Source organism: Coturnix japonica, chromosome 1 (assembly GCF_001577835.2).
Source record: "Coturnix japonica isolate 7356 chromosome 1, Coturnix japonica 2.1, whole genome shotgun sequence".
In the NCBI taxonomy this organism is placed as follows: Eukaryota; Metazoa; Chordata; class Aves; order Galliformes; family Phasianidae; genus Coturnix; species Coturnix japonica.
Genome location: NC_029516.1, coordinates 155,334,185 through 155,360,155, shown reverse-complemented (window position 1 = coordinate 155,360,155; position 25,971 = coordinate 155,334,185). Strand labels below are relative to the sequence as shown.

The 25,971-nt window shown below is 39.4% G+C and overlaps 1 long non-coding RNA gene across 1 annotated transcript in view; it reads left to right on the top strand.

Moving 5' to 3' along the window:
- The window catches only part of LOC116652770, a 54,764-nt gene that overhangs the window by 26,164 nt on the left and 2,629 nt on the right, over positions 1-25,971 (top strand). Inside the window, exon 2 of the long non-coding RNA XR_004305960.1 lies at positions 25,085-25,142. This is a non-coding gene — a long non-coding RNA (uncharacterized LOC116652770). The remainder of the gene's footprint in view (positions 1-25,084; positions 25,143-25,971) is intronic.

Sequence of the window (25,971 nt, the reverse complement as noted above, 5' to 3'; positions counted from 1 at the left end):
ATGACACTAGATATCCACATTTAGACAATTGAAGAGTCCTAAAAGTCTCTCTTAACTACAATGAGAATGAATAAGTTCACCTTCTGAGCATCCACACTGGTGTGTTAGTAACCTAAATTGAAACTGAGATGCTTTGTGAGAGGCTGGGAAAGTACTGCTGAACAAACAGAGTTCTGGTCAGCAGAGAAGGCTTCCAAAGGTACCTTCCAAAAGCACCCAGAGTTGTTGGTGAAGGCCTTTTGACCTTCTTCATCTAATTCTCCCTCTGATAATATGGGTACAACACTGCCGCTGGTGAGGTTATAAATGAAAAAGAAATGCAATGAGGAACATTGGTACTTCCAGAACTAGGTGAGAGTTAAATGAAGGCAGCAGTACTCTTCTGTGGTATGCACACCTACATGCAAGGGAAGCACCCTCTGCCCCAGAGCTCCACACCTGTCTGGATGAGCAGGCATGGGTGTCCACCCAGCCAGGCTGCATTACAGCCAGAAGCAAAACAGTTAATGCTTTCTTTCAACAAAAAACCAAACACAGGTGCCTAAATGCTGGGACTGCAAAGAAGTCAGACGCGGGGGAGCATGATGCAATTCAACTGCTGTAAAATACTACAAGAAAAAAAGCAAAACAAACAAACAAACAAAACCCATCACCACCAACAACAGCAAAAAAAAAAACACCCAGCAAACTCAACTATATGTGCTCATCAAAGCTTTCCTCCATGGGTGTTGGGCTGAGCAAGAGCAAGGTGCTCTCAAAACACAGACAGTATGATACTGCCTTGGACTATCCCTGGGTATTTTTATCCCTGGGTACAGAATGAATATAAGCTCACATCTCAGCCCAGGCTACTGGTTTATTCTAAATTTAGTCAACCTATTGCCCATATACAAGGCAAATACTTGTCCAGATGTCAAGCACATTCTGTTTTCTGATATAACCTACTTTTTTCTTTACTGAAAATAGGGTATTAATCCACAGTAAAAGTTGTATTAGACTAAGACAACAATATTTGCTATGGCAGAATTGTTTTTAAAGAAGTAGCTAACAAATGACCTTAAAAAATACAGCCAGGTTATTAAACATTATGTGGAGTCTGGTTGTTGAAATAACGTCAAGAGAAACAAAATCAACATGTTGTTTAGCCTGGGAAAGTGATGAGAGAGGTGCTGGTAGAAATCAAGCCTGACAAATTAGATAAGAAGGCAGTAAGATTTAGCTGAATTTAAAGAAAATATAAATAAGTTTTCATAAGAATGAACAGGTTTTTTTTATATGCTTTGTAGTTAACTTAGGACACTCATTCGCATAATTACATGGATATCCATGTCAGATATTTAATAAGCCTGAAAGCACAAATTAGAAGTTAGTGGGGACTAGAAGAGCACTGACAACTGAAACAAAACTCTCTTTATAACAAAATATTGTTTAAAACCAGTTTGCATTATATTTGAGAGAGAAGAGATGCAGCTAATGTTAACTGGCAGAGATTTGACAAATCTTCTGGTGAGAAGATTACAGTGTTAATTATTCACTAAATTTTAATATTATGTAGCTGTTCACTGCTAGAGACAAAATGTTTCTAAGTAGAAGAACTGATACAATCTTGTATTTCACTCCTATGTACCTGTTAGTGCATTAACCTGATTGTTCTGGGCAATCTGTCTCTTGCACTTACTTAATTTGTAGATGGTTATTGAAAAATTGTCACTTGAATCAATTTTCAGAATGACCTAACAACAACAACAAAAAGGGAATCCACTACATCTCAGGGCAGAACTGTATTTATTATATATGCTTTTACAGCACATCTTTATTATAAAAAATACACAAAAAATAGTAATGATAATAAAAAAATCCAAGAGATTTACAACTGGCAGAATGGTTAGAATTGAGACTGAACAAATCCAAATGCAAGATCTTGCATCTTGCTCGAGGCAGTCCCCACTACCAATACAAACTGGATTGAGCACAGTCCTTCCACAAAAGGCCTGAGGGTACTGATAGATTGGAAGCTGGACATAAGCCAGCAATGTGCCCTTGTGGCCCAAAAAGCCATTCCTGTCCTGGGCTGCATCCAAAGCTGCATGGCCAGCAGGGCGAGGGAATGATCCTGCCCCTGTGCTCTGTGCTGGTGAGGCCTCACCTGGAGCACTGCATCTAGATGTGGAGTCCTCAGTACAGGAGAGACATGGAGCTGTTGGAGTGCATCCAGAGGAGGGCCACAGAAATGACCCAAGGGATGGAGCAGCTCCCTATGAGGACAGGCTGAGAGAGCTGGGGCTGTTCAAACCCAAGAAGAGAAAGCTCTGAGGTGTTCTGAGAGCAGCCTTTCAGTCTCTGAAGAGGAGATACAGGAAAGAAAGGGATAGGCTCTTTGACTCTGATAGACCAAGGGGGAATGGTTTCTAGCTCAAAGAGGGTAGATTTAGGTTAGATATAAGGAAAAAATCTTTTATGGTGAGTGTGGTGAGGCACTGGAACAGGTTACTCAGTTTTGGGGTTGATGCTCTGTCCCTGAAGACTTTCTAGGCCAGGTTGGATCAGGCCCCGGGCAAATTGATCCATTTGTGGTGTCCCTGTTTATTGCAAGGGAGCTGGACTAGATGGCCTTCAGATGTCCCTACCAACTCTAAGAATACAGAGCATACATTTTTTGTCACAAAGCATGTGACATCAGCATTACTGCTATTCTACTATGCTAAGCACGCAGTTCATGCTAAAAATACATCATTTTGCAATGCATTTTTCTGTTAGAAAGAAGGCACATATTAGAGATGTTTCTCATCAAATAATGGCTTTTTAGATAAGTGTATATTATATGGATCAGGTTTTATAGACAATGCTTGGATAGAATCAGTAGCAATTGCAGAGATTTAGTTGGGATTTGTAATGTTTTATTTCACTGAAAACCATTAAGTCTTGCTTGAAGTAAAAAAAATTCCTAAATTTTTAGAGGTAATATTGCATTATGTAGTTTTGCTGTAAGTTTTCCCTTAATCAAAAGGTGAAATTAGACCCACTATCATTACACTAAGCAATTTCCTTCATATTTTATTAGTGTATGTATGTGCTACCATTCTTTCATTTAGTCTGAACATGGCACGCAAATCATGAAAGTAATATTATCATCATTTTTCATAACAGGAGTTTTTCACAAAGGGAACTGAATCGCAGAGAAAGTAAGTGGTTGGTCTGATTTGCTACTGGAAGTCCATGGCAGGGTCAAGAATCAATCCTTAAGTTTTTGCTGGGTAGGATTAGAGTATCCAGGAAGTCCAGCAAAAATGTGACCATTACTGATATGAATGGGTGATGCAAAAAACACAGTGATGTTGAAGAATGGGAATCAGACTGGGTACAGCTCATAGTGTGTTGGGTAGCTGTTTAAGTTAAGTTGGTTTTGGACCTAATGCATTTAACTGCCTTCTCTCATATGCGACTAGAATCCTTCCTTGGAGCTCTCATTCTTGTCTGTAAGGAATTATGTCTGCCTCCAGAATCTACTGAGGCATGTAAAATATTCCCTCTGCTTTTTTATTTTATTATTATTATTATTTTTTTTTAAATTTTATTTATTAGCTTAAAGAACAGAATTGTTATTCACAATGAACTTGGGGTGATCCAGAAGCAGCTGAATAAAGCCTTGCGCAGACAACTGGGGAAGTTCAATTCTCACAGATATTCTCCTTGCTTTCAATCATCCTGTGTAGCTGTGTCTGACGTGAATGAGTCATGGATGAGTTTTTTTTCACAGCTGTAATAATTAAAGTCTTATTTTCATATTTTTGAGGGTAAAAAAAACAACCAAACCAGACTTTTGGTTTTGACTGGCCTCTTGCTATGCATCTAAAACTCCCCTGCACCATTATGTGACTTCAGTAGTCCTGGTAGATATTGAAGTTTAAATCTCTGAAGTTGAGTCTGAAACATTTACCTCCAAAGTGGATACAGTAGATAAAGGATATGGTTGTTGTAATTTACGTGGCCAAATTGCACTGCTTCTTGTTTTGTTGCAATCATAGACCTTCACATGAACCCAGATCCTCAATGCCAACCTTCCACTGGAGACTGCTACTCAGATCCAGTGCTGAGCTGCATACGTGAAGCATCTCTTGACTCATTTCTGTCCAAATTAGAAAGGGGTGGAGGTGGGTTGAGTTTAAATACTTGTTCTTTGATTATTCTCTTTGTTTTGACTGAAGTGATTTCATGAGTGACTCTGAGGAAACAGTAGCACACAGCAGGACCACCAACAAACAGCTGAGATAGTGCAGGAGAAGGGAAATTGCGATTTCCTTAGCTCAGCCAGCCAAAAATGGGCATAGTCAAGCACCAGTGCTGCAGAACTAATCAGATCTGAAGTGCCCTGTTACTGAGTTGGTGGTTTCTCACCTTTTCAGGCCTTGGCAGCTGTCAGCAGCACAGTTCAGCTGGTGCATCTTTGGCAAGTTGAGACATGCAGCCAAAACACTGCTCATAATTTGTCACTGTCACTGCTGCCATCGCGGCAGTCTGGATTCTGCTTGAATGCAGCTTTCTTTCTTGTTTATTAGAACGCGTGTGGTGGAGGGAGGAAAAGCGAACACAGATAAATTGGGAATGTGATGTTTTGCATGGACAGGGAGGGAGAACTGTATTAATTCAGACTTAGTAGGAATGAGGTCTGAGGGTACTGATAATTCAAAACATGAGGAGATTAGCTCTGGAAAAGGAATTAAAATTAAATCATAGTAATCATTCAAAATAGGGAATAAAGTCTGTAAGTACATTTAATTATCCAAATTTAGTGGATTACGTAGTAAAATTTACATGTAATCACGTTCAAATGCAGTGTTTTGAGTTAACAAATTAAGTTACATTTGAAGATGTATTACAGTCCTACTGATGGAGTAATATGTAACAGGCAGCCCTTCTGTTCTTTCATCGTCCCTTTCAGTGCAGGAGAAGGATGTGTAAGCTCTCCTGAGTGAGCTGAGTCCTGTAAGGAAAACTGCTCACAGGTGGTGGCTCTCCAGTGAGCTGCCCCTCACTGAGTGCCTGGAGGGCTGCTCGTAGCTCACTAGTTGGGCTCCTGCTGAGAGAAACCTCCCCCTAGCTGCCAGAAGGACCCTTAAGAGGCAAGATGCTCACAGCTAAATACAGACTTCATCTTCTTATTGTTTCTCCTGACTGCTGGTTGTTTCTTACTGCCCAGTGTGCTCAAACTTACGCATCTCCCACCACTTTCAGAGATGAAGATATTGCACGAGAGTTGTAATGTATCACCAATTTAGAAAAGGAAGCACTCATGCCTTGGGAGATTTGTTGTAGATAGATATTTAATTCAGCATATTAAATAAAGAGAAACCACAACAGTTTACAAACATCCTGTTGGTATTCACCTGAATGATTTCTGGCACAGGACTTGTCTGTCTTCTATTTCTTCTTAGGAGAGTCCAATTGCAGAGCTGATGTGGGAGCAGTGAGCTCTGTAACATAACTCCTGCTACCACCATGCTCAGGAAAGAAAATGCAAGCCACAATTACTGCCTGACTCTTTCTTCCTATAGGCTTTGAACTTTAATGAACTAGAAAGAAGAGTATAGAAGGAGAGGAGTCAGGAAAATAAGGTCACCTACTCAACTGATCATAAGTACTTTTTGCCTTTTTCCAGTTTTAATTTTGGTATTTAAAGGAATCAGTACAAAATAACAATAGCTGTCTGAACAATGGCTAATCAGAAACGCAGAGTATTATACATTTTAAATGCAAACAAATAAATTGTATTCTTTTTCTTCATCACGTCTTTCTTCCCATTTATCTCCTTCCCATGCTCTGCTCCAACTTCAGCAGGTTCCTTTTAATGAACAGGCAGAATATTTCAGAAGCAAAGGTTATGCTCTGTCATGTCATTTATCTGTGAGTCCAAAAGTTTGACATTCTCTACTGAGAATGTGTTGAAAGAGGCTTGTGGAGCTGGACGTGCAAATGAAAGTTTGAAGGTTCCAGCAGGCTTTACTTTGATGTCACTGATTGCTTCCTGCATTTCATTATATCTCTGTTTCCCTTTACTTTCATAACTCCCATGGGCATCAACAAATAAGGGCTAAATTGAAATTTATTTGGCTAAACAAATATTTTCTATCTCAATTTACTTGTGACAAGCTTAATGAAATCATAGGGACATGTATTTATGTACCAATTAGAATCAGAAATTGCCTGCTTATGTCCAAAAGAAGTGCAGAAGTAGGATTCTCAGGTGTCAAAATATCGGCAGCATAGCAGAAGCTGCATCTGCAGCTTTGTTACCCACTTGCATGTTTGCATCACAAGACTTCTTTCTGTTTTTTTGTTTCTTTGCATTATCAGTCGCACAATTTCAATCACAGAAGGTCAGAAAAGCCAGAAAAGAAGTCCCTGATGTCTCAATGAAACTGCAGAAGGAAAACAGAGAGCCACATGTTACACTCATACCATAGGGATACATGCAAAATAAAGGGACATGTCCTCTACCAGGAACAACTGAAAAAAAAAATAAAATAAAAAGCAACAGATAAATGACAATTAATAATATCCTTTTGGAATGATCTTCATAGTTGAAGGTTAAAAAACAACAAAAAAGGTTAGAAGGCATTAGTTAATTTGGAGAGAAGGCTACAGCTGCTATGTAAGTAAGCATAGTATGCTAGCTGGTAATTTCCAAGAAAATTCCAAGTTGTATGTAAAATTTCCTGTTGCCTCCAAGAATTACCACATGCTTAATAGAAAAGAGACATATTTTTCTAAAGGAATCAAACTGATGGCTTGGAGTTGACTAAGACAGAACAATACAAAGACCTGAGACAGCACCAGTTTTTGCAGTCCATGCTGCATATCCATCATTCCTAATTCATACACCAGAGTGCTGTAAGAAACCCTTACTAGTGACCTGCCTTTTCTGCCCAGTATTGCCAAAATTCTCATCAGCCAGTCCTTACTTCTATTTCCATACATATTCTATAAACAGATAACATTTTAAATACACAGATCCTTTTTCTTTTCTTTCTTATGGTGTTTGTTTTTAATTGCTTTTTTCTTTTGGTCTGCAAGGTAAAGGTCTATAAATGCCTGTACAACCATGAGTTATTCATGCAAAAAATATATTATTTAGAGAACAGGCATGTAATGTCAAGGGATTTTTAGAATTGTGTGTATTCATATAGTGATCCTGAGGCTGTGAGTAGGTCAAGCTGAAGAGGAAAAAGCAAAAGTGAAAGGTCAGTTTACAAGCTAATTTTGCTGCAAGGGTTTCCATTGTATGACAGATACTTAGTGTTCATAAAAGAAAAAATATTTAATAAATAGTTTACTTGCAGTATTGAACATTTCCACAAGAACTCCCCAAGAATTCCTACTCCATTATACTTTCCCTTCTGCTACAAGCAGAGGCATTGTTTCTGAGTTACACAGCAGGGTAATTTTTCTTGCTGACTGTAATAGGAATGTTTCAGAATGATCAGCTGGCAATCAGTAATCTTTATGTGATCATTTCACATTCTAATTATTGGTTCATCATATGCCTGGAATAAAGAAATTGATAGAAAACTGGCATGAAGAGAGCACATTCTGTGAACAGAAATCTCTGCAACAGTTTCTAATTACATTTACATTAACTTAAATGAAACTCCCTTTTCTAACTTCAGTGGACTGTTATAAATTCACTGTGGTGTTCTTCAGCACCTACCCCCAAGCTTTTAGAAACAAATGGGTTACATTTGTGTGATACAATGACCAGAATTTTCTGATATTCAGGGCACTTGAGAGTTAACAGCCTAGAGCAAAATCAGTATGGCATAGATCAGAAAGGTAATGCCTTTTGGCTTACAGAAATAACAGAGCACACATGCTGGAAGGAATCCCAGGGGCTGAACATACTCTGCCTGCGTTATTTTTTTCATGCCATTTTGCATATAAAAGGACACATACATCTCACTGGGTGAAAACTGTTTGTGCTTCTGGAAATGGCACTTCAGCCTGGAAGCCTTTGTAAGCCTTCACTTTTCTTTAAATTCAGAAGTACTATTCATCAGAGCTGAGAATAGTACTTTATAAAACCCCTGTGGCCAGCCTGTGTGTTTCTGATGCAGCAATCTCTTTGCCAATGTCAGTGGACTCTTTTTGAGGAGATCCCTGTCTTTTTTGAACTTTTTTGAGTCCAGAATTGGACACAATACTCCAGATGTGTACCAAGGCAGAGTAGAGGGGAAAGATCACTTTCACCACACCTGCTGTCCACTCCACATTCTTTTTAATGCACCCCAGGATCTCACCGGCCTTCTTGGCCACAAGGGCACACTGCTGGCTTATGGTCAACTTGTTGTCCACCAGGATACCCAGGTCCTTCACTGCAGAGCTCAGTTCCAGCAGGTCATCCCCTAACTTGTACTGATGCATATGGTTACTCCTCCCCAGGTGAGAGGCTCTACACTTGCTCTTGTTGAACCTCATCAGGTTCCTTTGATATCTCCACTTTTTATTCTTCTTTTAACCATCCCATACTAAGACCTGTATAATCCCAGGATATATTTCCCCTCCATCCTATAATACAGGAATATGGAATATCCAACCTGCAGTCGATGAGCCACATTCATCCTGGCACAAGGCCTGCTCACTGCTGCCATGTCATCAGCAGCAGGGCAACAAGGGACAAAAAGGCTGTGCCAGCCTCAGGACATGGGAGACACAGTGCAGTGTTGACAGACAGCATGGCACTATGCTCAGTTTACAAGGAAATAATGTCAATTTTCAAGATTACAACCTGAAAAGACATAATATGCAGAAAAATGCTGCTCAGTTGTATGTATTTCAAGGAATTCTTTGTAAAGACAAAATAGTGAAACTGAAGTCTGTCACCTCAACAAAATATTATCAAAAAAAAAACCAACCAACCAACCAAACAAACAAACAAAAAAAAACCCCTAAAACACAAAAGAACTCTGTTACCAAACCTAATGAAATGATAGCAAATCTGATTGCCAAAAAAACCAAACCCACTTACTGATGGTGAGTTTATTAAGCAATGTATGGAAAGCATGGCAGATACAATGTGTACTGATAAAAAAAAAATAAAAGCTATGATTTTTCTAAAATCACTTTGTCTCACCATACTGTAGCCATATGAACTGAAGAAATAAGAAAATGGTAATTTCATATTTTATGCTTTGGCAATAGATGAAAGTACTGGAGCTGCAGATATGGTTCAAATTGCCATTTTTGTTGGAAGTAACAATGACAAAATGTCACTGAATGGCTTTTATGTCATTAAAAACACAGTAAATCAGTAAAAAAATACATTAACTTGATTTTCTTTAACATTTGTCAACATATCTGGTGTAGCTGGTGCCCCGGTGACGGCTGATAAAAAAGAGGAACATTAAATTAATAGAAAATGATAGTGCAATTACCACCTGCAAGTTGAATTTGATGAAATAAAGTTGCCTTGGACATCCAAAAATATCTATGTGCAAAAGCTTTAAAAATTGTTTATGTCATGCAAATTGTCACCAAAATGGTGAGTTTTGTAAAGTTCAAGGGACTGAATCATCACCAATTCTAGGAGTTCCTTAAAAGTATGGATGCTGATTATGGGGTCATCATTTACTTTTCTGAAGGAAGGTGGCTAAGTTGGGGTAAAATGCTAAAAAGACTTTATGATTTGCAAAGTGAAATCAAGTCCTTTATGGAATCAAAAGGAAAATTTGTGCCAGAACATGAAGATTAAGAATAGCTCACATATTAAACATTTTTGGTAGATTTGACCAATTCATTTAAATGAGTTAAATATGCATCTTCAAGGTGAAAATCAACTTATCCATGCTGTGTTTCCAACCATAGCAGTGTTTGAAAGGAAAATTAAGTTATAGCAAACTCAATATATGGCAAGTAACGCTATGCATTTTGATGCATTGGCTAAACTCAGTCCTGTGTACAGTGAAAAATATGCAGCCTTGCTTTCTGTTTTGATAAAAGAATTTGCAAATAACTTTCAAACTTTCCAGAAAAAATAATCATCCTTCATTTTTTTTTATTTTATTTATTTGTGATTCCATTTTCAGTTGACATAAATATGTTATCTGTGAATTTTTGAATCAAACGTAAAAAGTTGCAATCAGACACTCAATTCAAAGAAAAATTTGGTGATGTCTCCAGACTTTTGTAAGACCTATCTTACCAGAGAAAAATATCCCTCATTTCACAGTCATACCTTATTCATGTCATTGCTTTTTGGCAGTATATACATCTGTGAACAATCACTGTCAAGGATGAAGCACAATAAGAGTAATATTTCATCAAAAATCTCTGACAAACACCTTGAGAACTCGATAGGAATGGCAAAAGCTGCCATCAAACCAGCCTGTTTCACTAGTTTCACAAAACAAAGTCAAACATCCCCCTAAGTTTATGCTTGTGTTGCTCTCCATTTTTTATGTTTTAATAAAAAGTACAGTAAAAAATAAGTTCTGTTAATTATATACCTTAACCTTTTATCTTATATGCAGCTCAAGGTAAGTCCTGTTTTCTCAGTATGGCCCCAGCAAGCCAAAAGGTTGGACACCAATGCTGTTATGTACCCCAAACTCATGTGGGCAGTAGCTCCCTCAGTCCATAAGGGTATTTGGAGTGCATGTCCCATTGACTTGCTGACTGGTGTTATCTCTGAACTATCAAACTGATGTATGTCCTGTGATGGTCCCCTTACGAGTCAGGTCAGATTGTTTAATTTTCTCTGGTTAAGTCCATGTGGCTTCTCCGCATGTTACTGTTCCTGTGTGCTCTGTTGTATGTATGATGTGCTTTTTGAAACACCAAGTAATTTGTATTATATCATAAAATCAGAGAACAGTTTGTGTTAGAAGGGACCTTTGAGATCTTCTACTTCCAAGCCCCCTGCTATAGGCAGGGACACCTCTAGATCAGGTTGCTCAAAGCCCCATCCAGCCTGGCCTTGAATGCCTACAGAGAGAGGGCATCCACAGCTTCTCTGAGCAACCCGGTCCTCTGTCTTGCCATCCTCACAGTAAAGAATATTTTGCTGATATTTAGTGCAAATACCAGGATACTGTTGGCCTTCCAGGCTGCAAGCACACATTACCTGTTTATGTTGAGTATTTCATCAACCAGCGCTCCCAAATCCTTCTCCCCAGGGCTGCTCTCATGACGTTCTCTGCTCAATCTGTATCTGATTGCCCTGATGTAGGTGCAAAACCTTGCACATAGTCTTGTTGAACTTCATGAGTTTGACATGGGCCCACTTCTCAAGCCCATCAATGTCCCTATGGGTGGCATTCCTTTCCCCTAGCGTGTCAACTGATCTACTCTGCTTGGTGTTATCTGCAAACATGCTAAGAATTCACTCAATCTCACTGTCCATGTTGTCTGCAAAGATGTTTTACAAAACTGATTTTAACACTAATCCCTGAATAATGCCACTTGGACACTGAGCAGCTGACCACGACTCTTTGAGTGCAACCATCCAGCCCTTTCCTTGTCCAATGAGTGGTTTATTCATTAAAAAGCTATTATCCATAAAAGCCATTTCAAATCCAGTGTGTTTTAAAAAAGGTCTAATAAATGATGCCATAAAGTTTCCATTCTCCCCATTAACTGTCTGTCTACTTACCTTAGGCAGTCATGTGAATCTCAGACCTGGTGGTTATATGCAACACGATTTTATGGTTAAACCCAGCAGGCAGCTCAAACCACACAATCATTCACCGGGATGAAGAAGAGAATCAGAAAAATGGTAAAACGTGGGCTGGGATAAAAACAGTCTCACAAGGCAGAAAAGGAAGGGAAATAACACTAGTAATAATAAACAATAATATGTATATACAAAACAAGGAATGTAGAATGCAATTGCTTACCACTTGCCAACTGACACTCATCCATTTACTGAGAAGCTAATCTACTCCCTGAATTCTATTATTCACAGTGACTTCATATTGTCCTAGCAATGATATGGTCACAGCAGCTGTGGAGCAGTAGGTCACCTCCACTGGTGCAGATTTTGGTGAGAACAGAATGAAAGCTTTTGTTAATTGCTTGTGAAAATGCATAGCTAATGATGCTCACTATGTTAAAAGAAGTGTGTTGTGGCTGAAAATTTGCTCTATCAAATACTGATATTGAATTCCTTGTATCTGTTTTAGTTTCCATAAAAATGAAAACAAGGCATTACTTTCAGAGAAATTTTCTGTTCTTACAAATGCCTCTCACTTCTCCATAAGGTAGTTGCACAATCTTGGGCTTTCTTAGATATTAGGAAATATTTCTCAGTGTTTAAATTACATGAAGAGCTCCAAATTACTATAGGCAATTCTAATCAATATAAACTAGCTGAATAAAGATAAAAGGTGAGAAATATTATTAATGTTTCTATTTTTGTAGAGGCAAGGCTTTACTATTCTACACTGCTTACTCATGTTAATCAACCTAAATGCAACTTGAAAACTTTTAGTAAATATGTAATTAGGACATTTCAAATGTATGTATCTATCAAAATGCCACAGAATATATATTTTATAATAATAATGCCACACAATAAATATTTTAAGGCAACCTCTTTATTACTGAATGATATTTTCCATCAGAATTTTAGAAAATGTTCCTGATTGACATTTTGGCAAACAAAATTCCCGTCTGTATTTTAAGAGAACATTCTGTTTCATCTTTCCAGTTGCAGATGAATATAGATGATTACAAAGGACATAATTTGTAAACATCAGAGATTCTTTTAAGAACAAGAGACTATTTGACATGAAGTTAAGACCAGAGATCCTCTTGCTACACATTTTGACTTGCAGAAGAATATATACTGCCCAGAATGTGAAGGAATTTAATGCATGCATACATCTGCCTCATCATATTTAAAATGTAATTAAAGGCAGAACTTAAATTAGAGATGAGATTCATTGTAGAGGAACCAAGACCCTCTTACAAAACTCAAGAATTCTCAACTAGTCTCATTTCTGCTATTTTGATCTTGGACAAGAATTGGGAAAAACAAAAAAATCCAGGAAAACCTGATCTGAAGGGCTGGGGGGAGGGAGAGTGTCCCTGCCTATGGCAGGGGACCTGAAAGAAAGTAATCTTACAGATCCCTTCCAACCAAAGCAATTTTGTGATTCAGTGAGTCTATAACAATATGAAAATCTTGTGAATCTGAACCTTTTAAGAAGAAAGAAATATCTAATTGGTTTTGCTGATCTTTTACAGTGATGGAATGAGGTTTCATTTATACCAGTGCAGATGAAAAAAACAATAAACCTTGTCTTGTCTGCACTGGTACTAGTGAGAACTTATCTAAGCAGTTAAAAAAGAACAAGGACAGTGTAATTAAGCAAAAGGTTGGTGGTTTCAGCAGTCAATCTCAATTTCTGACCATCATTCATGTCATTGTAGAGAATATTTACTGTTTTTTTCTGAACTTCATATTGACAAAATTCCAGTCACTATCCACTTCACTCCTTCCATCTTTCCTTCCTGAACAAGCCATTGACATGGTTGTCATTTGCAAGTTACAGGATCACTTCTTACTCACTAATTACAGTGGTTCCCAACATAGAATTCAGGGAGGGCTTCCAGTGATTATGCTTATCATAAAGGTGGATCCACTGGAAGATGGTATCATCATCATATCACATCATAGCCTGGTGCGGGTTGGTGAGAAAGCAGGAACTGAACTGAAAAACCGAAAGAGCTGAAGCATAAAACAGGACATACTATTTCAACTGTTAATTATAGGATGACGCTGGAACAGTTTGGATTAGTTGTAATCCTCCTCCTGCTAGAGATAAAACACCTCTTAAAAGGAGCTATTCAAAGAAAAGCATGATTTCCTCTTCAGAAATCCTGAAATCCTGTTCCATCATTTTTGAGAGGACAGTAACAGAAACAGTCCTAAGACAAGGAACAAAGAACAAATGCTGTATTCCTAGTAAGAAAAAGGTTTCTATACAGCTCGTTGTTGGACAGGTTCCAAATGGTGCAGATGAAGTAGATGGCAAAACTTCCCTTGACATATTTGGCAACAGGAGCATTGAATGACAAATGGAAGGACAGGTAAATCTAGAAAGGATACCATATCACACCTCACTGTGACAGAAGGAGCACTGGTATCTGACACCCTGCCTGGTCTGGGGTCTTAGCAGTATGTTTTAAAATATAGATTTAGCTGGATTTTCAGCTACATTTAATAATAATAATAGTAATAATAATAATAATGAAAAAATTAAACTGCCTTAGCTCTATTTCTCTCTAAATCCTAGATTTACTATTTAAAGTAGTAATTATATTGGTACTTTGTTTTGCAAGGGGAGTTGCTTTACATCAGTCACCTTTGTAATCATACTTCAGTAGCCCAGAGATCTGTCTAGCTCTAATGTGATCAGTGGAAGTTAATCATCTTAGTAAGTCTCTAGGACACACTTCTTTATAATAATAGGAATGAAAGCAGAACATAGTTGAGTCGCCAGGATATGGTTTGTATGGAAGGTTTGGTTACTGTATTAGTGGAGGTAGTCGAGGCCATGCTCATCTAAAGAGAACATTAGCATTTTGTTGGAAATTGGTAAACTCAGTATTCTAAGAGCTGTGAGGTTAGTGCAGCTCTGGCTGGACATGTACCCCAGTAGGTGCTTTCAAGCTGTTGGGTCCTCCAGCATATAGATCCCAGGACCATGATCTGTCTGGTGGCTGGACCCTAGACACCTTACTCTCCCTGCTATAGAACTGCCTTGAAGTCAACAGGTGAGTTATGTGTTCATACACTCAAATCAAAGGTTGAAGTTCCCTGGGGAACCACTCTTCTGCAGGCATTTAGATTTCCCATACACAAACACATCAAACAACACCACCACACCCACAAATGTAAAGAAGTTTCACTGGAAGGCAGACCAGAATGCTGTGATTGGGTGCAAGGTATGTTTAGACCAGTGTGTTAACAAGCCAACTGCTTGCATGCATTCAGATCATTTTAGTCCCCTTTTCCTGTTTCCTCACTCTTCCACAAACTACCTTGGTTCCTCCCTCTTCCCAGTTCTCAGCATTCCCTTAGTCATCCCCATAATAAGTCTTACATGTTGCCACAGTCCCCTAGAAGACATTTCGTTATATGTCACTGTCCACATCTACCCCTTGGGCAGCCCAGGAAGTCCCATACCCTTGTGGACAATGAGCTGCAGTGGCTAGGACAGTGGAGCAGAGTCTTACCTATGACTGTGTCATGGGTTCTTGTGCAGACCAGTGTTGCTGAACCTCCCTTGACACAAGGCAGAGGCCAGGGTTGGTTCAGCCTCAGCACAACCAGGTAATAGGGTTTGCAGTGCTGTTGCTTTTCTGCTTCTTCTTCTCCTTTTGTACCTGCAGCAGTCAGCCCTCAGTCATGGTAGCTAACTGATTTCCTTTTGGGAATGCTATTTCTGCATCTGGAAGATTTGGCAAGAGACTGGAATGAAACACGGTGACTGAAAGATGCCTTAAAAATATTCATTAATCACAATTTCTGCAGGTTAGGTGGATGCCCATTACCTAGGGAAGGGGGGAAATACTACCTTCTGAAGATCTTCCTAGGGTTTTTCCTTGTTTTTTGTGGATGTTGTATGATTCCTGTAAATCACATGAGAGAATAAAGATACCCAGCTTTTCTTTTTACAGCCTATTTCATGTTTGGATGAGTTCATAGTATCACAGTATCACAGTCTTGTGTGGGTTGGAAGGGACCTTAGAGATCATCGAGTCCAACCCCCGGAATTCGAGCCTCCTGGGTAGCAGAGCGGCACTTCTACCACTTGCACCATTGCACCTTAATACCAGTGAGGGTAGTGATAAAAGACAGAGACTTAAGATTAGAAAATAAGGCTGTAAATAGCAAAATAACATCCAGCTTGGAAGAAATATTAGTTAATGTATCTAGGGAAAAATGACACCAGATACATCCTCACTGGGAGTGTGGCCTTTGAAAAGGAGGCGTAAAGGATTTGAGCTTTTGTGTGTTAGAGCAGAGTTTGTCCCCAGTCATTGCAGGAGAGGATTGTGTTTGCTCAGCCTTCGTACAGATACAGACTCTTAGCTCTGGAAGAGACTTGAAATTGCCCACTGTTACAGTAAATTGGCATGTAACTTGAATGCTGTTTTAATTTCTGCTAATTTAGACATGGTCCTACAAGCTCTCAGAATACAAGATTGTCCAGGATGCATATTTTGAAGTAAAGGAGGTAAAAGTGCTGAGATCCATATAGTATCAATACTCTGAGTTCACAGAATTGTTAAGCTGTTTAAAAACACAGAGTCTGAGCATTCATTTTTTTGTAAAGGGAAAAACAAGCAATCAATATTGTCAGGACCTTTTGTGCAGAAAATATTCCCATCCTACTTACAAGTAGTTTTGTGACAGATCAGTGAGGCTTGCTTTAAGACATCGGTCATCTAGAGGTTGCTAGGTTAATTCTTTTTACCTGAGAGACTATAAAAATATCCTGGTATGTATTGTATGTGGATACAAGTATTGGCCAGTAATTGACCCCTGCGATATTTACTTACCTTTTTATTGGACTGTGTGCCCCTGACTACAAGGGTAAACTCTTCAAAAATTAATTATATGGTTAAGTAGATGAGATATTTACATTTGAAAAACACACAAGAGATGAAATTTAGCCCTTACAGAGTCATTACTGTTCACCTAGAGCACAACGCTGTCAAAGGAGTAATCCCAAAGTTGCTTCAGTATGCGACTGAGAAGTGGATTAACACATGTAGCTGAGGTCAGGATGGATTGATGCTGCATTTAAAGGCTATTTGAAATCACTGCTGCCGCTGAACTCATGTGACTTGGTAAAGGGGTGGGCTGAAAGGTGGATTTAATTCTGCTCATATCTGTATGTGTAAAGCCATTCTCATTTACATCATTAAAGGTAGCATTCCTGAAGTATACAAAAGAGAAGAATGAAGTAGTTAAAGGCAACTATATGCACAATGCCAGCTTCAGTTGAATAGTCATGTCACTGTAAATTCTATTTGCATCCTCAAGATAAAGTGACACTGTGATTACACAAGGATCACAGAAACTCAGGGTTGTAGAGTAGGTAAGTTTGGAAGATACCTTAAAGACCATTATGTTCCAACACCCCTGCCATGGGCAGGGACATCTCCCACTAGGCCAGGTTGCTCAGAGCCCCATCCAGCTTGGCCTTGAACACCTGCAGGGATGGGGCACTCTGTTTCTCTTGGTATCCTGTTCCCAGTGCCTCAGTACTCTCAAACTGAAGAATTTCTTCTTAATGTCTAATCTAAACCTGTTCTTTTTTATTTTTAAGCCATTACCCCTTGCTCTATCACTACATTCCTTGATAAAGAGTCTCTCCCCACTTTTCCTGTGGGCTCCCTTTAAGCTCTAGAAGATCACCATAGCTTCTTGTCAGAGCTTTCTCTAGGCTAAACTACCTAAACTCCTTTAATCTGCCTTCAAAGGAGAGATGTTCCAGCCTTCTGGTAATCCTAGTGGCCTCCTCTAGACTACCTCTGCAGGGTATCCCAGACCCAGATGCAGTGCTGCAGGTGGATTATCAAGACAACAGAGCAGAGGGGGACAATCACCTCCCTCAGTCTCCTGGACATGCTTCTTTTGATGAAGCCCAGAATATGATTGGCTTTCTGGGCTGCCCACTTGCATCGTCAGCTCACACTGAGTTTTTCATCCACCAGCACTCCCAAGTCCTTCTTCTTAGGAATGTTCAGTACATTCTCTTTCCAGTCTGCATTTATGTTTGGGATTACCCTGACACATGTGCAGGAACTTGAAATTGGCCTTGCTGAACTTCATGAGGTTCACACCCACCAGCCTGACCAGGTCCCTCTGACTGATATTCCTTTCTTCGAGTGTACTGACCACATTACTCAGCTTGGTGCCACTGGCAGAGTTGCTGAGGGTGCCCTGTCCACATCAGCAGCAAAGATGTTCAATCTCAGTCTAAAATCTGTGTGAATTTGAATCTTTCTTATGGAATCCAGATGTATAGAAAGAGTCTTGAGTGACATTTTTAAGGGGATTTGTAACAGTTAGGTATGTGTAAGAAGAATTTGATGTACATTGTTGGGATATTTTGCCTATATAGAGGGGTTCTAGTCCTAAGTTAAGCGGCAGTATTATTTTTTGAATATTTTTCATCTACCTTGTTTTTTAAGTTTATGAATTTATAATATAAAAATATTCTATACTTATGAACTTGCAAATCACTGAAATCTCAGAAAGTCTCTGGATACCATTATATTTAATGACAGTTCTCTCCTCACAAAGGTGTGTTCAAGACCACAGTATCCAACGATGCTGTATTTACAGTATTTGTATGTTCACTTGTAACATTTGAAGGAAATGCTATATGTCAGTTCAGCCACACTAACTGCCTCCGGAGGTTTTTCCTTCTACCCTGATCTGCCTGTGCATCCCTGTTCACAACAAGAAGAAACCTATTCACAGTAGCATACACATTTATTAAATGAACTGATTAAGCAGATTATTTGGGTGCTGGAGTTCCAGGGTCTCAAGGTATAATGTGTAATAGTCAGCAATGGTATTTCATAACTAGCTTTAGCGCACATGGTTTATACATAAAGTTTCCATTGTTTGACTCTGGTGGATTCAAAATTTTTAACAATATGAATGAAATTGCTAGGGAAAAGATATAATTCAAGCCCTGAAGCTAAGCAAAAGGACTTTAACGTCGGAGTATGGAGCACAGCAATAACTAAAAGTTAAACACCTGGTTTCCACTGGAAAATCTGAAACCTAGTTTTAGGTAAGTGGATTCCTCTTACAATGACAGAAAGGAATTAGTGATTCAGACTGGAACTACCAAAATCAATCCCTCTGAATTGCTTAAACTCATGGAGAAGAGAGAAGTGAGAACAGGGTGGCTCTCAGCACCCAGAAAATATGTTTAATCTGCTGGGGTTTGATAACCCAGTAGTCTTTCTTGCAAACAGATATTTGTGTTTTTACTGTCTTCTCATATTAAATACAGATCGTTGCTCAGGCAGAGGGGAAAATGGGCTGGCCTTGTTGGAGGACTGATCAGTATGCATACTCATCTAGCTGCTTTGCTGAAACACCACTCAAAGCAGTCCTCAGAGACAGCTGTGATTGACTGGCAAGTTGTCTATTCAAGATTTTGTTAACTCACTTGGAAGGGTGGAACAATATGCACAGACCTGCATAGCGCATTCACTGAACAGAGGGTGAAGCAAGCTGTAACTTGCAGATCAGAAGCAGGACTGGTATGTTTCTCTGACCATAGTAGCAAGGGGAGTTAGAAACAGTGTAGGTTATGGACACAGAGATGCAGTAAAGCTTTATCATGAACACAGAATCATAGAATCACAAAATCACAAGGTCGGAAAGGACCTACAAGGTCAACTAGTCCAACCATACTCCTATCACCACAAGCCACTAAACCATATCTTATAGTTTCTCATCCAGATGCCTCCTGAACACTGTCAGGGATGCCGACTCCACCACCTCCCTGGGCAGCCATTCCAGTGCCTGATCACTCTCTGAGAGAAAAAGTTTTCCTTATGTCTAATCTAAATCTTCTCTGGCAAAACTTGTGGCCATTTCCTCCAAACCCCCCTCATCACAACCTACCCTCAGGAAGTTGTAGGGTGCAATGAGGTTTCCCCAAGCCTCCTCTTCTCCAGACTAAACAATCCCAGCTCCCTCAGCAGCTCCTCATAAGACTTGTGCTCCAGACCTCTCTCCAGTTTCATTGCCCTTCTTTGGACATGTTCCAGGGCCTCAATATCTTTCTGGATAAAGGTTTTGTGGGTTTTGTTTTGTTTTGTTGTCTATGCCTTAGTGAGAGAAAACCTAGCTATGACTATGTAAAACTATGGCTATGTTTTACAAGATAAGATTAGCACTGGAGTTTCCAGACGGACAATAACATGCCACCAGGATTACACTGCATGGAAGACAAAACCAGAGATAACATTCTTATAAAATTACTTCACAGTATGTGAAGAACAGAGTTTAGAAATCCCCCATACAAATTTAACCTGTGACCATGCTACATTCTGTGTTTAAGATACATTCCTGGCAGATGAGAGTTTGAATTCCTTCAGATGTGGAAATAATTTCTGTTGTGTGTGACAGTGCTCTAACCATCTGACTCTTCTAGGAGGAAGGATATCCCCAAGGATACCCAAAGAAGGCAAATTCCACCACAGTGCCTTATAAGAATCACAGTCTTGCATGTCTGAACTCTCCACACACACGAAATTGTTATAAGAAAGCCTAAATTGCTGTAAAGAATAGGCTCAAACACTGGCAATACACACTGTTTAATTCCTGTTCCTGATTTGAGCTGCTTCATCTATGTCTTTCTGTGAGAGATCTCTTCAAAATAGCTTATCTTCAGCTGCATGGACAGAATATATTCCACACCATCAGGCCCTAGCCTGATCCAATCTTATTTAGTATAACACAAAGAGCCTAGGGTGACAGCAGGTCAAATCCCGTCTCTGGTATCTATGGAGAAATTCATTGGTTTTAGTTTAGGAAACTACAAGTCTGTGTACTTTTCCTGGCCCTACAATCAGTGGAAAAACAGATGCAAAATTTTCTGGGATAGAGATCGACTGCATGCCATTCTTTGAGGCTTACCTAGCTCCGTCAGAGGTAAGCATTGGGTGATTTTGGCAAAGTGGTCCTCCCTATACAGACAGTACAGCTCATTGTACCCAAATTAGCCTCATAAGAATATCTTACATCCCTATAGATCCAACAACTCCCACGTCTTTTTCACACTGCACAACCAGTAAATTTTTACACAATGAAATAAGCCCCCTACTAATTTTGGTCACTTTGAACTGAATGCTACCCTACAGAACATTATCCTAGGAAGCATCACAGAAGATATACAGAACACTGGACCTAACCTAGATTTGGTGAGTTTTCACAAAAGGATGACAGCAGTGTGGACATCATTTAGTCTGCAACACCTGAGTCAGGATTTTATCCCTTGTGTGACAGATGCAGTGCAAACCTGGCTTCAAGTATGTAATAAGAATCACACTCTAGAGCATATTTTTCTTTGTAAAAGGGGAATCTAGAATGACATGTTTAGATTATGACATCTAACTTATACATTGTTATGAATGAGCCTTGAGAAGTGATTTTTTAAGAGCTGTAAAGGTGCTCAAGAAGGCTTAATTTCCAACATAATAAACAAACACATTAATCCTTATCAAGCACCACAACATTTCCACCTTTAATGCCCATGCATTACTGACTATATCAAGAAAGTTTTTTAGCTGAAGAACACAACATATTAAAATTGCTCTGAAAAACTGTTTAATATTTATTATGCTTATGACACCATGAGAGTTTGAATGACTGATTTGACAGCTATAGTTGATGATAATAGACTTAGAAGCCATTAAAGATTTCAGAGCACAAAACAGGTCCTTCTATTCGTCATCTAGCACTGAGCAATAAAGAAGATACAATACTTTTCTCATTTATATGTAAAGGCCAGAACCATAGACTTCAGCCCTAAATATGAATTATGATGTGATGACTACCAGTTCATGTGTCCCTTTCAGTGGCTGAACACACTAGGTCTGACTCAGCTACTAACAAGTATGCAACCCCATCACATAGCTGCTTTCTGGTGGACAAATTACATCTTGGCTCTTTTATAAAATGACCTGATATTACATGATGCCAGAGGAAGTACGAATTTAAGACAATGCTGAGGACATGTCTAATCTACCATTTTCCTGAATCCTGGTTATATGGGATAGTAGAACTAGATAAGGTTTCAAAATAGCAATGCTCACACCATTTCAATTGGCTGGGGATTAGAGATCTATGTGTGGTCACAGGGCCATGGTCTTATTGCAATCACAGAGGCATGGGGGACACCTCCATGACTGAAATGCTGTCATGGATGGCCATGCACCTTATAGGAAAGACATACCAGCAAGGTGAGGCAGTGGAGTTGTTTTTTTTTTTTTTTGTTTTTTTTTTTTAAGTGAGAACAACTTTAATGCATTGAGTGCTGACTAAGAATGAATTACAAATGAGTAGAAGGCTTATGGGTAAGAATTAAGGGTTAGACTACTATGGGTGACACTGCCAGTTGGGACTGTGAAGGCTGGGGATAGATTTAGATGCAGTGACCATGAGGTAGAAATAAGGCAAGAAGTAGGACTGCAACTCTGAACATCACCAACTACAACCTCTTCAAAGACCTTTTTGGAGTTATCCTCTGGGCTAGGGTATTGAAAGGGAAGGGGGCCCAAGAGAGTTGGCTGACATACAAGTGCCACTTCTTCCATGCTCAAGATGCAGATTTCTAAGAGTGAGAAATTAGGCAAAGGTGACAGAAAATCTGCATAAATGACAAAAGATCTCATGGAAAAAATCAAATAGAAGAAAGTCTACTGAAGGTGGAAAAGGGGTCTGTCCAGTTGTAGGAATAGAGCAAAATTGTCATGGCATTCAGGGAAGCCACAAAGATGGAAAAGGTTCATTTGGAATTAAATCTGATGAGGGAGGTCAAGAATAACAAGAATGGCTTCTTTAAGTACATAAAGAGCAAAAGAAATATTAAGGAAACTTGGTTCTCTGCTGAATGAGATGGGTGTCCTGACAACAGAGAACACTGAAAAGGCAGTTATTGAACACCTTTATAATTTGATGTTTACTGATAAGAGTGCCTCTTGGGAATCCCTTGGGAATAAGGGAGAGGGTCTACAAGAAGGAAAAATTCCACTTGGTTGAGAAGGATCTGGTCAGAGATCACCTAGGAAAACTTGATGTACCAAATCGACGGGCACTGATGGGATGCACGTATAAGTGCTGAGGAAGATGACAGTAGTGACTGTCAAGTTGCTCTCTATCATCTTTGAGAGAACATGGAGAATGAGAAAGGTGCCTGAGGACTGGAGGAAAGCTAGTGTCACTCTAGTCTGTGAAATGGACAAGAAGACAGAGCTAGGAACCAATCAGCCTCATCTCTGTTTCCAGAAAGGTGGTGGAATAGCTTGTGGATGTCATCTCCAAGCAAGCGAAGAAAAGGCTATCAGAAGTAGTCAACATAGATTCCCCAAGGCTAATTACCAATCTGGTCATATTTTATGATGTCATGACAGGCTGAGTAGATGAGAGAAGAACAATAAATGCTGTGTATCTTGACTTTTTTAAGAGTTTTGATGAGGTCACCCATAACATCCTTGCAGGTAAACTTTGGAAGTGTGGATTAGATGAGCAGACACTGAGGTGTATCGAGAACTGTCTGACAGAGCTTAAAGGTTGACGAGCAGCAGTGAAGATTTCGGTCTGAGGCCTGTAGCTAGTGGTGTTTCCCAGGGGCTGGTACTGGGTCTGCTCTTGCTCAACATCTTCATTAGTGACCTAGATGAAAGGATAGAGTCCACGCTCAGCAAGTTTGATGATTATAGAAAGCTGAGAAGAGTGACTGACACATCAGAAGGCTGTGCTACCATTCAACAAGACCTGGACAGGCCAGAGAGTTGGGCAGAGAGTAACCTGATGAGGTTCAGTGTGTGCAGGTCTAGAGTCTGTACCTGAGGAGGAAATGCATGCATCAGTACAGGTTAGGGAATGACCTGCTAGAAATGAGCTCTGCAGAGAAGGACCTGGGTGTCCTGGTGCACAGCAGGTTGGCCACAAGACAGCAGTGTGCCCATGTGGTCAAGAATTCCAATGGGATCCTGGTGTGTGTGAAAATGAACGTGGTCAGCAGGTCAAGGGAGGTGATCCTCCCCCTTTTCTCTGCTCTGGTAAGGCCACATCTGGAGTACTGTGTCCATTTATGGATTTCTCAGTTCAAGAAAGGCAGGGAACTACTGGAGAGTCCACTGGAGGTCCACAGAAATGGTTAGAGGCCTGGATCACCTCCCTTATGAGGAAAGTTTGAGAGACCTGGGACTGTTCAGTCTGGAGAAGATGAAGGGGAGATCTTATCGGGGAGATCTTATCTATGTGTTATAAATATCTGATGGGCAGGAGTCAAGTGGATGATGCCAGGCTCTTTTCAGTGGTACCCAGTAACAGGACAAGGGGCAACAAGGAGAAATGAGAACATAGAAAGTTCCATACGAACATGAGGAAAAACTTCTTTACTTTGAGGGTTACAGAGCACTGGAACAAGATGTCTGTGACAACAAACAAAACCCATCTGGCCTCTTTCTTGTGCAACCTACTGTAAGGAACCTGCTTCAGCAGGGAGTTGGACTAGACAGTGTCCAGAGGTCCTTTCCAACCCCTATAATTCTGTGATTCTACGGTATGAAAGTTGCACACATCTCAGCATTTAGTTGACAGATTGTATAGATTACTGTATTTCCGTGTACTTTACCCAGTCTGGTTTTGTGTCGTTCTGTTTTTGATTCTGTTCCTCAGAACAATAGCTTTAGAAATGATACAAATTCCAGGGGGCTTTGTATGCAGACTGTATTCTGCACTTCGGTTTGCAGTGTTTGCAAATGAGCCAGTCCCTTCAGGCTCACAATGAGATTTGTGCTACAAAAAATAATTGCATCATCACCCGAACATTACTATCATTTCTGGAGGGTAAAACAAGCTTTCCCTGCACCTTCAGAATTTAGACTGGAAAAGAAAAGCTCTTTTAAAATTTCATGAGAAAAAAAGAGTTTAGCAATACCGAAATGACCTTTTCTTTTGCTGGAGAAATAGTAGACATGGTCCATATGCTTAGATGTTTCTTGAATCTTTGAGATTTTGGGAAGGAAAGGCTACGTTCTGATGGAAAAGTGAGAATTTTTTATTTGAGTCAGGAAAATCTTACAGAAATGTAGTACAGTTGTGTTTAGTAAACATTTAAATGAAAAGTATTATGTTTTCTTATCATAAAAGATCAGTTAGGAACTGATCTCAGAAAATCAGCAGATCCCCTACCCTGCCACTACTGGATATGAAATACTGAGATCACAGTAAACTGTTCAGTTATTTTAAAAAGATATTAAGGAAATTTCTTTGGTAGTAACATTTAGCTTGTTTTTTCTTTCTCCTTTACTACAAAAGGGTGATCACTTTCTACAATGCACTGTCACTTAGACCAACTCTTCAGTTTCTAAATGAGGTAAGGTCATGAATACTTCAACTGTAATAGACCATTGAATCCTAAGAGCAAACCTTTGCCTGGTTTGTTGTTGTTTTTTTTTTGTTGTTTGTTTGTTTGTTTTGTGGTTTTTTTGGGCGGGGGATGGTTTTGTTTTGTTTGTTTATTTGGTTGGTGGGTTGTTTTTTTGGTGTTATTTTTAACTACATCCCTTTCTCTACTTAATTTTGTCACTAATTATAATCAGAAGGTTTCTACCAGACAATGACAGAATTTGCCAACTCATACATAAACAGTGATGGTGAGATCAAGTCTTTTCTTATTAGCCCTCAGGTTGCTATGCTTTGTTTAGCTGTCATCACCCTACTCTACCAAGGGAGCTGGTTCACAGTAGCAGTAAACGAAAGGCAAAGGCAATCCAGATTATAAAACTAATATAAAATACAAACCAGCTACTTTCAATGACATTTGGGATCCATTGTTTCTTCTTTTTTGATAGAAAGTCATATGAAATTCTCCTTCAGCATATCCTTACCTCTTTGGCCATTCCATCCCACCTATTCCAGAGAAGTGTGATGTAAAATTAACTGCACATATATCTTTCACAAATGCATGTATATAACACAGTAAATATATCCCTGTGAGTTCTTCAAGGGACAGTTTACAGTGGTGAATATGATTGAGTAGATCTGTAAAGAAAACTGTAAAGCAATCCCAGAGAACTAATTAATTAATAATTAAAGAGGGAAAAAGTATAAATACTCGTGTTGTTGTTATACCAAAAAGTTGACAGAGCTGTGCAAATAAAAATAAAAAGGCAGAACAAACATCAGTGGCTGGAATAACAAAT